Source organism: Sphaerodactylus townsendi, linkage group LG14 (assembly GCF_021028975.2).
Source record: "Sphaerodactylus townsendi isolate TG3544 linkage group LG14, MPM_Stown_v2.3, whole genome shotgun sequence".
NCBI classification, from domain to species: Eukaryota; Metazoa; Chordata; class Lepidosauria; order Squamata; family Sphaerodactylidae; genus Sphaerodactylus; species Sphaerodactylus townsendi.
The window spans coordinates 46,141,573-46,153,388 of NC_059438.1; positions in this window are offsets into that span (position 1 = coordinate 46,141,573).

Here is an 11,816-nt window from a genome sequence, read left to right on the forward strand (position 1 = left end):
TGTTTCCCTTGAAAAGTAGCAGAGCGGCACAGAGGCTGAACACAGGGAAGCTTACCTGAGCACACACGCGTGGTTGAGCTTGCTAGAGAGAACTTCAGACACAAAAGAAAGTCAGAGTCATTTGTAGTTTCTAATCTAATGAAAAGAGTATTTATTAGTGAACTCCATTCTGGATAGAAAGGTGGAGAGATAGGTTCACTATCTATTCTAATCTGGCTGGATGGAGGCGGATGCGTAGGAGACACATCCTCTCCCTAGGCATGGTGAAGGTAAGATGGAGAGGGTCAGAGAAGAAGGCGGAAGCAAGGGAGGAAGTCCCTAAGAATATCAGTCTACATCAAAGGGATAGAGTCAGCATGATAGAGCAAAGGTGACAAATTCCTAAGTCCCTATCTAGCCACTAGCTCGCTAGTAAAAAAAACCCCTCTGTAGGATGAGGCAAGAAACAGCGTAAAGTCCTTCACTTCCAACAGTATTCATTATTGTTATTATTATTAGTTGTAGTCATAGTGATAGTGGTAGCAGCAGCAGTGTTGTTGTTGCATAGTGGCAGTGATCAGGAGGAGGAGGAAATTCATCTGTTTATTTGTTTTTGGCCTTGTTGACTGAGATTTAAAGCAGATAAAATGAATACCTGCATCGGAAGATCCCTCAGACCACGCACACGCAGTCTCACGTGGGAAATCCAAGAATTAAAAACAAAACGAAACAACTGAGGATGTTTCAGTTTCACTTGGGAAGCAAGAACATGTGATTTGGAACTTTAAAACCCAGGGAGAAATTGGGTCCAGAGTTTCAGATGTATTCCTGTTCTCAACTGATTTCAATCTAGATCAGGGGTAGGGAACCTTTAACACTCAAAGAGCCATTTGGACCCGTTTTCCATGGGAAAAGAAAACACTTGGAGCCGCAAATAATTTTTGACATTTAAAATAAAGATAACGCTGTATATATTGGGGTTTTTTTAACCTTTTACTCCACTCATTCTGAGAAGCGCATGGATGCATCCGCCCTGCTGCCTGCAGGGCGGGCAAGGATGGAGCCAGCGGCTCAGTCTTGCCGGCCGCCGGGAAAGCGCCTGCCCCGCTCCAACAGGGCAGGCAAGAGGGGAAGCCCGCGGCGTGGCCCAGCCAGCTGCGGGCAGTTGGTGCGCCTGCCCTGCTGCCTGCAGGGCGGGCAAGGATGGGGACAGCGGCTCAGCTCGTGGAGCCGCAGTGCAAGGGCAGAAGAGCTGCATGCGGCTCTCGAGCCGCAGGTTCCCTACTCCTGATCTAGATGATCAAATACTCTATGCCCAAGAACATTAAAAGTGAGAATGATGAAGGAACCTCACTAGCAAGGATGTTTAAGAAATCTGCTTCAGAAGGTAACTGGCGTCTGAAGAACAGTGAACATCTTTTGCACCTTGAAGTAGGAAAGAAAAGTGATTGGGTTTCATTGATCTTCCAGGGCAAGCCAGGACTTAGAGCAACTACTAAAGGAACCAGTACTCAAAAGAGAGGGCAGGAAAAAAGTTTTACCTCTTGATTTCTACCAATGATAAACCTGTTAAAAACACACAAGCCATACCAGGGGAAAAAAAAGTTGACTATTAGGAGCACAAATGCACAGAACTTTAGAATTTACTTTCCAAATGTTTGTGGGAAATGTCGCAGGGGACTGCAAGACTGCTGCTCCATGGCTAGATTCCAGAGGACCTCAACTTGCCCTACAGAAGCCCCTGCTCCCATCCCCCCCAACAAACAAGTAAATGGGAGAAAGAACACAAAACAGTGCCATGTTCCCCCATTTCTTTCTATTGACTTTTTCTGGTGTTAAAATGAATGCAAAGATATAGTTCACTATCCTCTTTCAGAAAGAGAAGTAATAGACACAGTAAAAATGCAGAAAGATGGAAAAAGTAATAAGAAAAAGTTCTGTACAGTGGATTTGTTGAACTAATTGCTGTGCAATTTTTGGAAGGAGGAAACATCTGTTAGAGAGGCTCCCATACACATGTAATGACCTCTGAGTCAGATAGCCAGAACAGGTAACCAGAATTCCCTTGCAACCCACACATTCTCCACAGTTGTGGAAGGAAAAAGCCTTAATTCATTCCCTCCTTTGTAGTGGCACCTAGCTTTTTATTGCTGGAATTATTATATAATTTCAGCTTGTTCCTTCTTCTCCCTAGGGGTGGCTGCAGCTGTGAGAGAATCAGGTGGCTATGATGGCTGGTGACTCTACCATGTCTACTGTAAGACCCCAGGAGTCTTGAGCCAGGGACTTGAACAGTTGCCAGGTGTATCACTGGTACCTTCGTAAAGGAAGCTTGTTCTCTGCCGCACTGTGATGCCCCCACTGGGAATCATCATGAGGTGGTATTGCAGCTGTCTATTGACACAAGAAGGCACAAAGGTTCCATTTGGGCCCATAAAGCTTCTGATTCCTCAGTCTATGTCTGGTTGGTTGTTTGGTTGTTTGGTTGTTTGGTTGTTTGGTTGTTTGGCTGGCTGGCTGGCTGGCTGGCTGGCTGGCTGGCTGGCTGGCTGGCTGGCTGGCTGGCTGGCTGGTTTATATACGCCCTCTCCAACGAGGCTCAGGGCGGCGACAACATAGACTCCCAGTACAATAATAAAATAACCAACAATGCAGTATTTAAAACAGCAAGACCAACCATAGATAGTGAAAAATCCCCCCCACCTTACTGCACCCATGAGAGGCCAACGATAGTCCTGGTCAGGCCAACTGGCTAGATGGAAATGCCTGGTGGAAAAGCTTTGTTTTACAGGCCCTGCGGAACTCATTCAAGTCCCACAGGGCCCTGATCTCACTGGGGAGCTTCTTCCACCAGGTAGGGACCAGGGCTGAGAAAGCCCTGGCCCTTGTAGAAGTCTTGTAGAAGATGGGGCAATATGGGGAGAGGCGGTCCTTTAGGTATGCAGGTCCAAGACCACTCACAGCCTTAAAGGTGAACCCCAACACTTTGAATATGATCTAGTACTTGATCGGCAGCCAATGGAGTTCGTACAGAAATGGAGTAATCTGGTCACCTCTTGTTGCTCCAGAAAGAAGCCTGGCTGCGCTTGTTGGATGAGTTTTAATTTCCTGGTCACAGACTAAGGAAGGCCAGCAAGTTACAACAATTCAGTCTGGAGGTGACTGTTGCATGGATTACTGTGGCCAGGTTGGAATGAGAGAGTTACGGAGCCAGTCGCAGATTGTAAAAAGCTACTGGGTGGTCTTGGCAACCTGGACCTCAAGCGACAAAGCTGAGTCCAAGGTCTCCCCCAGGCTACTGACAGACGCCAGTATTATTCAGGTAGAGACTGGACTCCTCTCAGTTGGCTCATCGCCAGTCTGTGGCATACCTAGGTAAACTGGAGCCCTGGGCAAAACCTGAGTTTGATGCCCCCCCATGGGCAGCCACCCTCCCCCACCAAGACCAAACAATGATTTTTTTCTACCATGTCAAAGTCACCATCACATTATAGAACATGCCCCAACTCACAAATCTGAACACAGCAATGGGCCATGCCACACAGCAGACATATTTTTGAAAACATTTTCAAAATGCTTTCAAAATGTTTTATTACTGCTGTGAAAACATTTTATGGTGTTGTATCCAGTTCAGCATCACTTTCAATGTTATTTAAACTGGGGACCCCAGATTCTTCTTTTAAGGTGGATTTAAAAGGAGAATCCGGGCTCCCTAGTTTAAACAAGTGATGCTGGAATCCACCCCCAAACAGCATAATTTTCAGTGGTGTTTAAACTAGGGAGCCCAGATTCTCCTTCTAAATCCAGCTTAAAGGGAGAATCTGGGGTCCCCAGTTTAAACAACATTGAAAGTAATGCTATTTTGGGGTGGATTCTCCCCCACCCTGAAACAGCATCACTTCCAATGTTTAAACTGGGGACCTCAGCTTCTCCCTTTAAATCCATGCCGAAGGGGGTGAATTTAACAACAACGACAACGACAACGACAACGACAACAACAACAACAACAACAACAACAACAACAACAACCTTTATTAGGCATTGAGAGAATAAAAGAAAGAAAGAAAACAAGCATTGACAGGGCTGGATTTAAAAAGAGAATCTGGGGAAATTTTGGGGTGCCTGCTGTCAGGGGTGCAATTATTAAGATAGCAGCACCAAAATTTCAGAGTATCTTCATGAGACCCTACTGATGATACCACCCAGGTTTGGTGAAGTTTGGTTCAGGGGGTACAAAGTTATGGACCCTCAAAGGTGTAGTCCCATCTCTTATTAGCTCCCATTGGAAACAAGGGGGGATGGGGCACTCCCTTTGGGAGTCCATAACTTTAGACTCTCTAAGCCAAACCTCACCAAACCTGGATGATATCATCAGGAGAGTCTCCTGAAAAATCCCTGAAATTTTTATGCTGCTAGCCTAAAAACTGCACCCCCTGCAGGCCAAACACAGAAAAAACACTGAAAATACAAAAAAATCCCACAAAAGAACCTGTATTTTTGGTGCCCGCCACAAGGGGGTGCCCTGGGCAACTGCCCACTTTGCCCAATGGGAGGAATGCCACTGTCGCCAGTCACACACTTGATGGCCTGCTGGCTTGACAATCCACTGCCTTAATTAATCCACCTGCTTCTTGCTTGGCTTCAGGTCTAATTGGTGCTATGTTGCCTCCATTCCACTAAATCTGATATTCAGCACGATGGGCCAGGCAGTTTCTGGCATCTGGCTGCCTGCATTGGATTTTAGAACTGGAGGCCAGTGCAGGTGAGGGTCGTCCCTGAGAGTGGGGCTGGGTGTGGATGCTTGGCATGCAGAAGGTCTCGAGTTCAATCCTTGACTCCTCTTGTTAACCAGAGTTGGTGGTGGGTGTTGTGAAAGACTTCTGCCTGACGCTCCTCAGAGCAGACATTGCTCACCTGGATGGACCAATTATTCAGTACAAGGAGATTCATGGGTGAGATGATCTCTCTGCCTGTGCATTGGCTTATATGTCAGAAAGTGAAGTGAATAGTGGGGAAGGGGGTGCTGATGGGAAACCTCTCCGAGGGAACTTGGCTTCTCAGACTGCTGGTTGCCCTCTCAGGCCACTGGGGTCTTGAACCTGAAAGCCAGGCAGGACATTTCTTATTGCCCCCACATCCTTCAAAGACCACTCAGCCCTGTGCTTGCTACTTTGAACATGACATGCCATTCATCCTGGCTTTGAGCCAGTCTGTAATAGTGCTCTATTGATTTGTCTGCTTTAGCCTTGATTTTATCTTTGTATTGAATTCTGTACAATCCACAATTATACGTCTCTGGAATTTTGCCTCCTGAAATGTCTTGAATGACTCCAGTCACCTTCACAGGGCTGGTGGCCACTGGAAATAAGCGTGTCATCTTAAACTGAAGGCTGCTCACTTTCTTCTTTGTTGAGTGATTAAAATACAGGGTTCAGAGATGGGAAAATGAGAATAATATGATTGCCCAGAGTTGCATTCAAAAAGATTTGGGGGCGGGGCTTGGAATGAGCCCAACCCCACCTCTCTGCAGCCTGGCTCCTGCTGTCCCCAAGGCCTGGGAGGCAACAGCCAGCCTGCATGGAGGCCGGGGGGTGGGGCAGTGGCGTAATGTCCATTGGGCAATGTGGGCAGCTGCCCAGGGCTCAGGAATTTTGCAGGGAATGTTCCTGTGTTCTTATTTTTTGGTGTTTTTTCACATATCGGCACCAAAATTTCAGGGTATCATCAGGAGACTGTCCTGATGACACCCACAAGTGTGATGCAATTTGGTTCAGGGGGTCCAAAGTTATGGACCCCCAAACGGGTTGCCCCTATCCCCCATTGTTTCCAATGGGAGCTAAGGAGATGGGGCTGCATAACTTTGTTCCCCCTGAACCAAGCTTCACCAAACTTGGGGGGTGTCATAAGGACGTCTCCTGATGATGCCCTGAAATTTTGGTGTCACTAGCTTAACAATTGCACCCCTGACAGGCAGTCCCATAAATTTGCCCAAGAATCTTACTTCTGCATTGATTTTTTCCATTGATGTCAATGGGGAATTTCTGGTGCAGCCTGTGGGGTGCACATTTCTGAAGGCACAGTCACAGAACTTCCAGGGTATCTTCAGGAGACTGTCCTGATGACACCCCCCAAGTCTGGTGAAGTTTGGTTCAGGGGGGCTAAAGTTATGGACCCTCAAAGGGGCAGCCTCTATCTTCTATTAGCTCCCATTGGAAACAATGGGGGATAGGGCACCCCTTTTGGGAGTCCATTAACTTTGGCCCCCCTGAACCAAACTTGGGAGGTGTCACCAGGACGGTCTCCTGAAGATACCCTGAAATTTTGGTGTCACTAGCTTTAAAAATGCTGGGGTTTTTTTTGTGGAACCCAGAAGGCTTCATGTGCTGGAGCAATGATACCCTGAAAATTTGGTGCCAATATCTCTAAAAATATGCCCCCTACAGGCCAAAATGTGAAAAACACCAAAAAATAAAAACGCATCAGAGAATCTCGGCTGTTACCGCAAGTTCGGATCGTGCAGAGTTCTGAGGGGGCGGGCTCGGGCCCTTGGTCCTTCAAGCATCTCCGACCTGGCTCAGCTCTGCCTGATCCACAGATTGGGCCAAGCCAAGCTCAACTGCCAAACCTTGCTGCCTGTACTCCGCCTCTTGTCAGCCCTGCTGTGTCCTCAGATGGATCTTTGTGGGGTGGCAGAACTAACAGTAATGGGGGCACGTGCACCTGGCCAACCCACCGACCACGCCTCTCTCCCCTGGATGCTGCTGCTGCCTGCCACCGCCCCCCGCCACCGCATCTCATGCCCTTTCGCCAGTAAGGGGGCACCTAAGTTCAGCTGGCAGGGAGGGGGGAAGCCACAAGCCACCAGGGGAGGAGGATGGGGGAGCTCTGCCTCCTTCTGTAGCCCATGGGGGGGATCAGACTCAGGTTTTTCCCAGGGCTCCAGTTTTCCTTGTTATGCCCCTGGGGTGGGGCTCAGTGGTGGCTGGCAGCCCAAGCAGGTGCCATGGCCACCCGCCAACAAGCCCCACCCCACCTCCCTGCAGATGGCTTGCAGCTGGGGTGCTTGTGGCTGGGGCTGACCCCGTGTCCCTATAGGCCTCATGTCTCTGCAGAAAGGTGTTTAAGTGCGATCATTAATCCAGTTAAGCCACTGTGTGTACAGTCCTGTTCTTCTCTTTTGTGGCTCTACAGTTGTGTTCCAAAGCATGATTCTGCCTCTCTTGTTTCCATTAAATCCTTCCTCAATCCCTACCTGTTTTGTGATACTCAAAACCATGGGGATGCGTTGTGGAGCTGTGATTAGAAAGTTGGATTCAGCCTTGGGAACTAACACACATATTTAATACAGATAAACAGTCAACAGAAATAGTAAACAATTTCAATATTAAAATTTTAAAATCTTAAAATTTATGTATACAGTGATGACGGTTAAAATCTAGGCTGATAACAGACTCCTGTTAAGGGCCCAAGTATAACGAAAATGACGAGCTACGAGCACCTGTTGGCTTTCAACACGAGGCTGGGCCAGTTTGCCTACCACATCCTCCCATTCGGGTTATCTGGGGGCCCTGGGACTTTCATGTGTTTGATAAATGGGGTACTTCAGGATTTTCTGTTGGGGGGGGGAGTGTATTTGGATGATGTATTCCTTTACACCCAGACGGAGGAGGAGCATGTTAAGACTGTGCGGGCTGTGCTACAGCGGCTCCTCAACAATGACTTATTCATAAAACTTTCCAAATGTGACTTTCATAAGGAGCGGCTGGACTTTCTGGGTTACCAGATCTCCAGCCAGGGGTTAGAAATGGACCGGGGTAAGGTGCAGAATGTGTTGCAACGTCAGGAGCCCTGCACCAGGCGTCAGTTGCAGTCATTCCTGGGCTTTGCCAATTTCTATCGGGACTTTATGCCTAACTTTGCCCAGCTGGCTCTCCCCCTCATTGATTTGCTGCGCATGAAGGAGAAGAGGCCGGTGGCAAACAAGCCATTGGCTCTGATGCCGTGGTCCCCGGAGTGCGGGGCAGCCTTCAAGGTGCTTAAGCGCACCTTCATGTCGGAACCTATACTCCGCCATGGCTACCCTTCCAAGCCCTTTATTGTGCATGTTGATGCTTCGGACAAGGCTATGGGAGCTGCCCTGCTACAGAAGGGGGGATGGGAGGTTGTATCCATGTGCCTATCTCTCCCACAAGTTTTTGAGGGCAGAGCATCACTGGATGGTTGGGGACAAGGAGACGGGAGCGATGAAGTGCGCTTTGACTGCCTGGTACCACTGGCTGGACAGCGCGGCCCTTTCTTTTTATGTGTGGACTGACCATAGGAACTTGGCAGTGCTTCGTGCTCTGGGGAAGTTGTCCACCAAGCAATTTCATTGGGCTGACTTTTTCTCCCGTTTCAACTTCACGCTGCATTTCCTGGGAAGTCGAATTGCTTGGCTGACGCCCTGTCTCGGTTGCCTGATCCTTCCCTGGGGGACCCCGCTCCGATCGGGACGGTGTTCTCCCCCTCTCAACTGGGCTTGGTGGTCATCAACCACAGTCAGGCAGAGTGTCGCTCCAGTCCCCCCGCAGTGCTCGCTTCACTGGAGGAGGCCCTCAGGGGGGCGGGGACCCATGAAGTGCCACAGGAGGAGGGTGGTGACTAACTGGAGAAACAGGGAGAGTTCTGGTGGAAGGGGGATTGGCTCTATGTGCCTCCGGCGGCACGCCTTCTAGCCTTGCAGGGATTTCATGATGTAAAATCGGCAGGACACTCTGGGTTTGTGAAAACATTGCATTTGGCCCATAGACAGTTTTGGTGGAGGACGCTGAGGGGGTATGTGGAAGCTTAAGTGAAAGGTTGCCCCACATGTGTGATCTCCAAGAGGGCACCATGGAAGGTTCCCGGCCTCCTCCTGCCCCTGCCAGCACCCTCCGTGCCCTGGAAGGTGATCTCCATGGATTTCATTACCCACCTCCCCTCCAGCAAAGGGAAGTCGGTGCTCTGGATGGTTGTGGACTTGTTTTCAAAGCAGGCACACTTCGTCCCTTGTTCATCACTGCTGACAGTGAGCAAGTTGGCCCACATATTTGTAACCCATGTCTACTGGCTCCACACGGCCCCTGATTTGATAGTATCGGACCACGGCGGACAGTTTATTTTGCAGTTCTGGCAGCACTTTCTGAAGCTGCTGGGCACAGAACAGGTTCTTTCCTTGGCGTTTCACGCAATGACCGATGGTCAGAGTGAACATGCGAATGCAACTCTAGAACAATATTTACAGTGCTACATTAAGTTCCCTCAGGATGATTGGGTTGACCTGCTGCCTTTCGCTGAGTTTGCCTACAAGAACGCGGTGCATAGCAGCATGGGAAATACCCCCTTTGAGGTTGTTTCGGGACAGTTGGCTAAGCCGTTTCCATTCCTGGGGGAGGTCCAGCAGGGGCCAGTGGAACTGCAGGAATGGGTGCAGACCATCCGGCAAGTTTGGGGACCAATGCAGCAAGCCCTGGATAAGGCTAAGCAGGGTACAAGTGGCAGGCCGATAAGAAACGGCAGCCGTTCACCCTTGCGATTGGGGATTGGATGTATTTTTCCACCAAGAACTTGCGGGGACTGCGAGGGTTTAGAAAACTGAGGCAAGCCTCACCATGAAGTGGAAGAAGTCTTAGACTCTTGGGTGCATCATGGCCGGCTACAGTACTTGATCGCATGGACCCATTTCCCGGCTTGGGACAACGAATGGGTCAATTCCAAACATGTCCAAGCCCCTCGCTTGGTGAAGGCGTTTCACCGGGCTTACCCTGATCGCCCAAAACAGGGGGGAGGTCTTAAGGGGGGCAGAATGTCAGGACCCTGCTTGTCAGTATCTAGATGTCTTGCTGTGTGTGATTTGCAATTGTTTTCCTGTTTCCCTCTTCCTTTCCTAGAAATCTCCTAGCGCCAGCCCATCTTCAAAGAGGTGTGAATGGTTCCCAGGTTTTTTTGTAGCTTTGTAGTAGAAACTGTAGTGGACATTTGGTGTGGGGTGAAACAGAGGGGTGGTGGTTAAAGGATATAGGTCCTAGATCTGAGCTCTCTAGCTCAGATCCTGCTTTACACTGTTACTCTTCTTATCACCTGGAATAAACTGCTTTTGGACTTTCCTACGGTCTCTGTTATTTCCACGTTCGAGAGTCTGACAGAGGGGTGGCAGCAGCGGGCTCTACTGAAAGCCCCAGGCCATGGCATGTCAGGGTATGTCGATGCCAACCACTCTCTTTTTAAAGAAACCAGCTTCCAAGTAACATGCAACAATGATAGGTCTGTGGGTGGAAGAACAAGCAGTAAGGCTCATACTGAGTTGTGCGAGAATGCCCTGGTTTGAAATGCTGATGATTCCGCTCATCAGCAACATTTGAATATGCAAAAAGTAATTAGCCTTACAAACTAAAGTTGCTTATAAACAACTGGACTGCTCAATTTAAAACCAGCATCCTGCTCATTACTTGTGAGCAGTGGGTTCGCCAGACTGGTTGGGTGCTTGAACATCTTAGAGATGTTAAAAACAATTTTAAAATGGCTTTTTTGGGTTATGTCTGTTGCAAAAGGAAGAAAGAGGATATGATAGGGTCACTGCATGGAGAAGATGGTGACATTCGAACAGGGGACAGAGAAAAGACGGAACTACTCAACACCTTCTTTGCCACAGTTTTTTCTCAAAAGAAAAACAGTGCTCAACTGTGGGGGGGGGGGGGATGGACCAGAAGGTACAGTAGGGGAAATTCAGCACAGAATAAATAAAGAGCTAGTACAGGAATACCTGAATACTTTAAATGAATTCAAATCTCCAGGGCTTTACGAACTACATTCCAGAGTATTAAAAGAAGTGGCAGAAGTAATCTTAGAACTGCTTGCTGAGAACTCCTGGAGAACAGGAGAAGTCCCAGTGGACTGGAGGATTGCTAATGTTGATCCCATCTTCAGAAAGGGGAAAAAAGAGGACCCAAACAACTACCTGTCAGCCTGACATCAATACCAGGAAAGATTCTTGAGCAGATAATTAAGAAGACAGTCTGTGAGCACTTGGAAGGGAATTATGTGATCACTGAAAATTAACATGGGTTTCTCAAAAACAAGTTGTGCCAGACTAATCTTATCTCTCTTTTTTTTGATAGAGTGACAAACTTGGTAAATGAAGGGAATGTTGTGGATGTACCATACCTTGATTTTAGTAAGGCCTCTGACAAGGTGTCCCAGGATATTCTTGCAAGTAAGTTGGAAATATGTGGACTAGACAATGCAACTGATAGATGGATTTGTAATTGGTTGACTGGCCAAACACAAAGAGTGCTCATCAATGGCTCATTTTCATCCTGGAGAGAAGTGAGTAGTGGAGTGCCACAGGATTCTGTCCTGGGCCCAGTACTATTCAACATTTTTATCAATGCATTGGATGTTAATCAAATCTGCAGATGATGCCAAATTAGGAGAAGTAGCTAATACCCTGGAGGACAGGGGCAGGATTCAAAATGATCTGGACAGAGCAGAGAGCTGGGCCAAAACTAACAAAATGAATTTCAACAGAGATAAATGTAAGATTCTACACTTAGGCAGAAAAATGAAATGCACAGATACAGGATAGGTGACACCTGGCATGTTAACTCTACATGTGAAAGGGATCTGGGAGTCTTAGTACACCACAAATTGAACATGAGTCAGCAGTGTGATGCGGCAGCCAAGAAAGCCAATGCCATTCTGGGATGCATCAATAATAGTATAGTGTCTAGATTGAGGGAAGTAATTGTACCACTGTACTCTGCATTGATCAGACCTCCCCCAGAGTACTGTGTTCAATTCTGGGACCCACAATTTAAGAA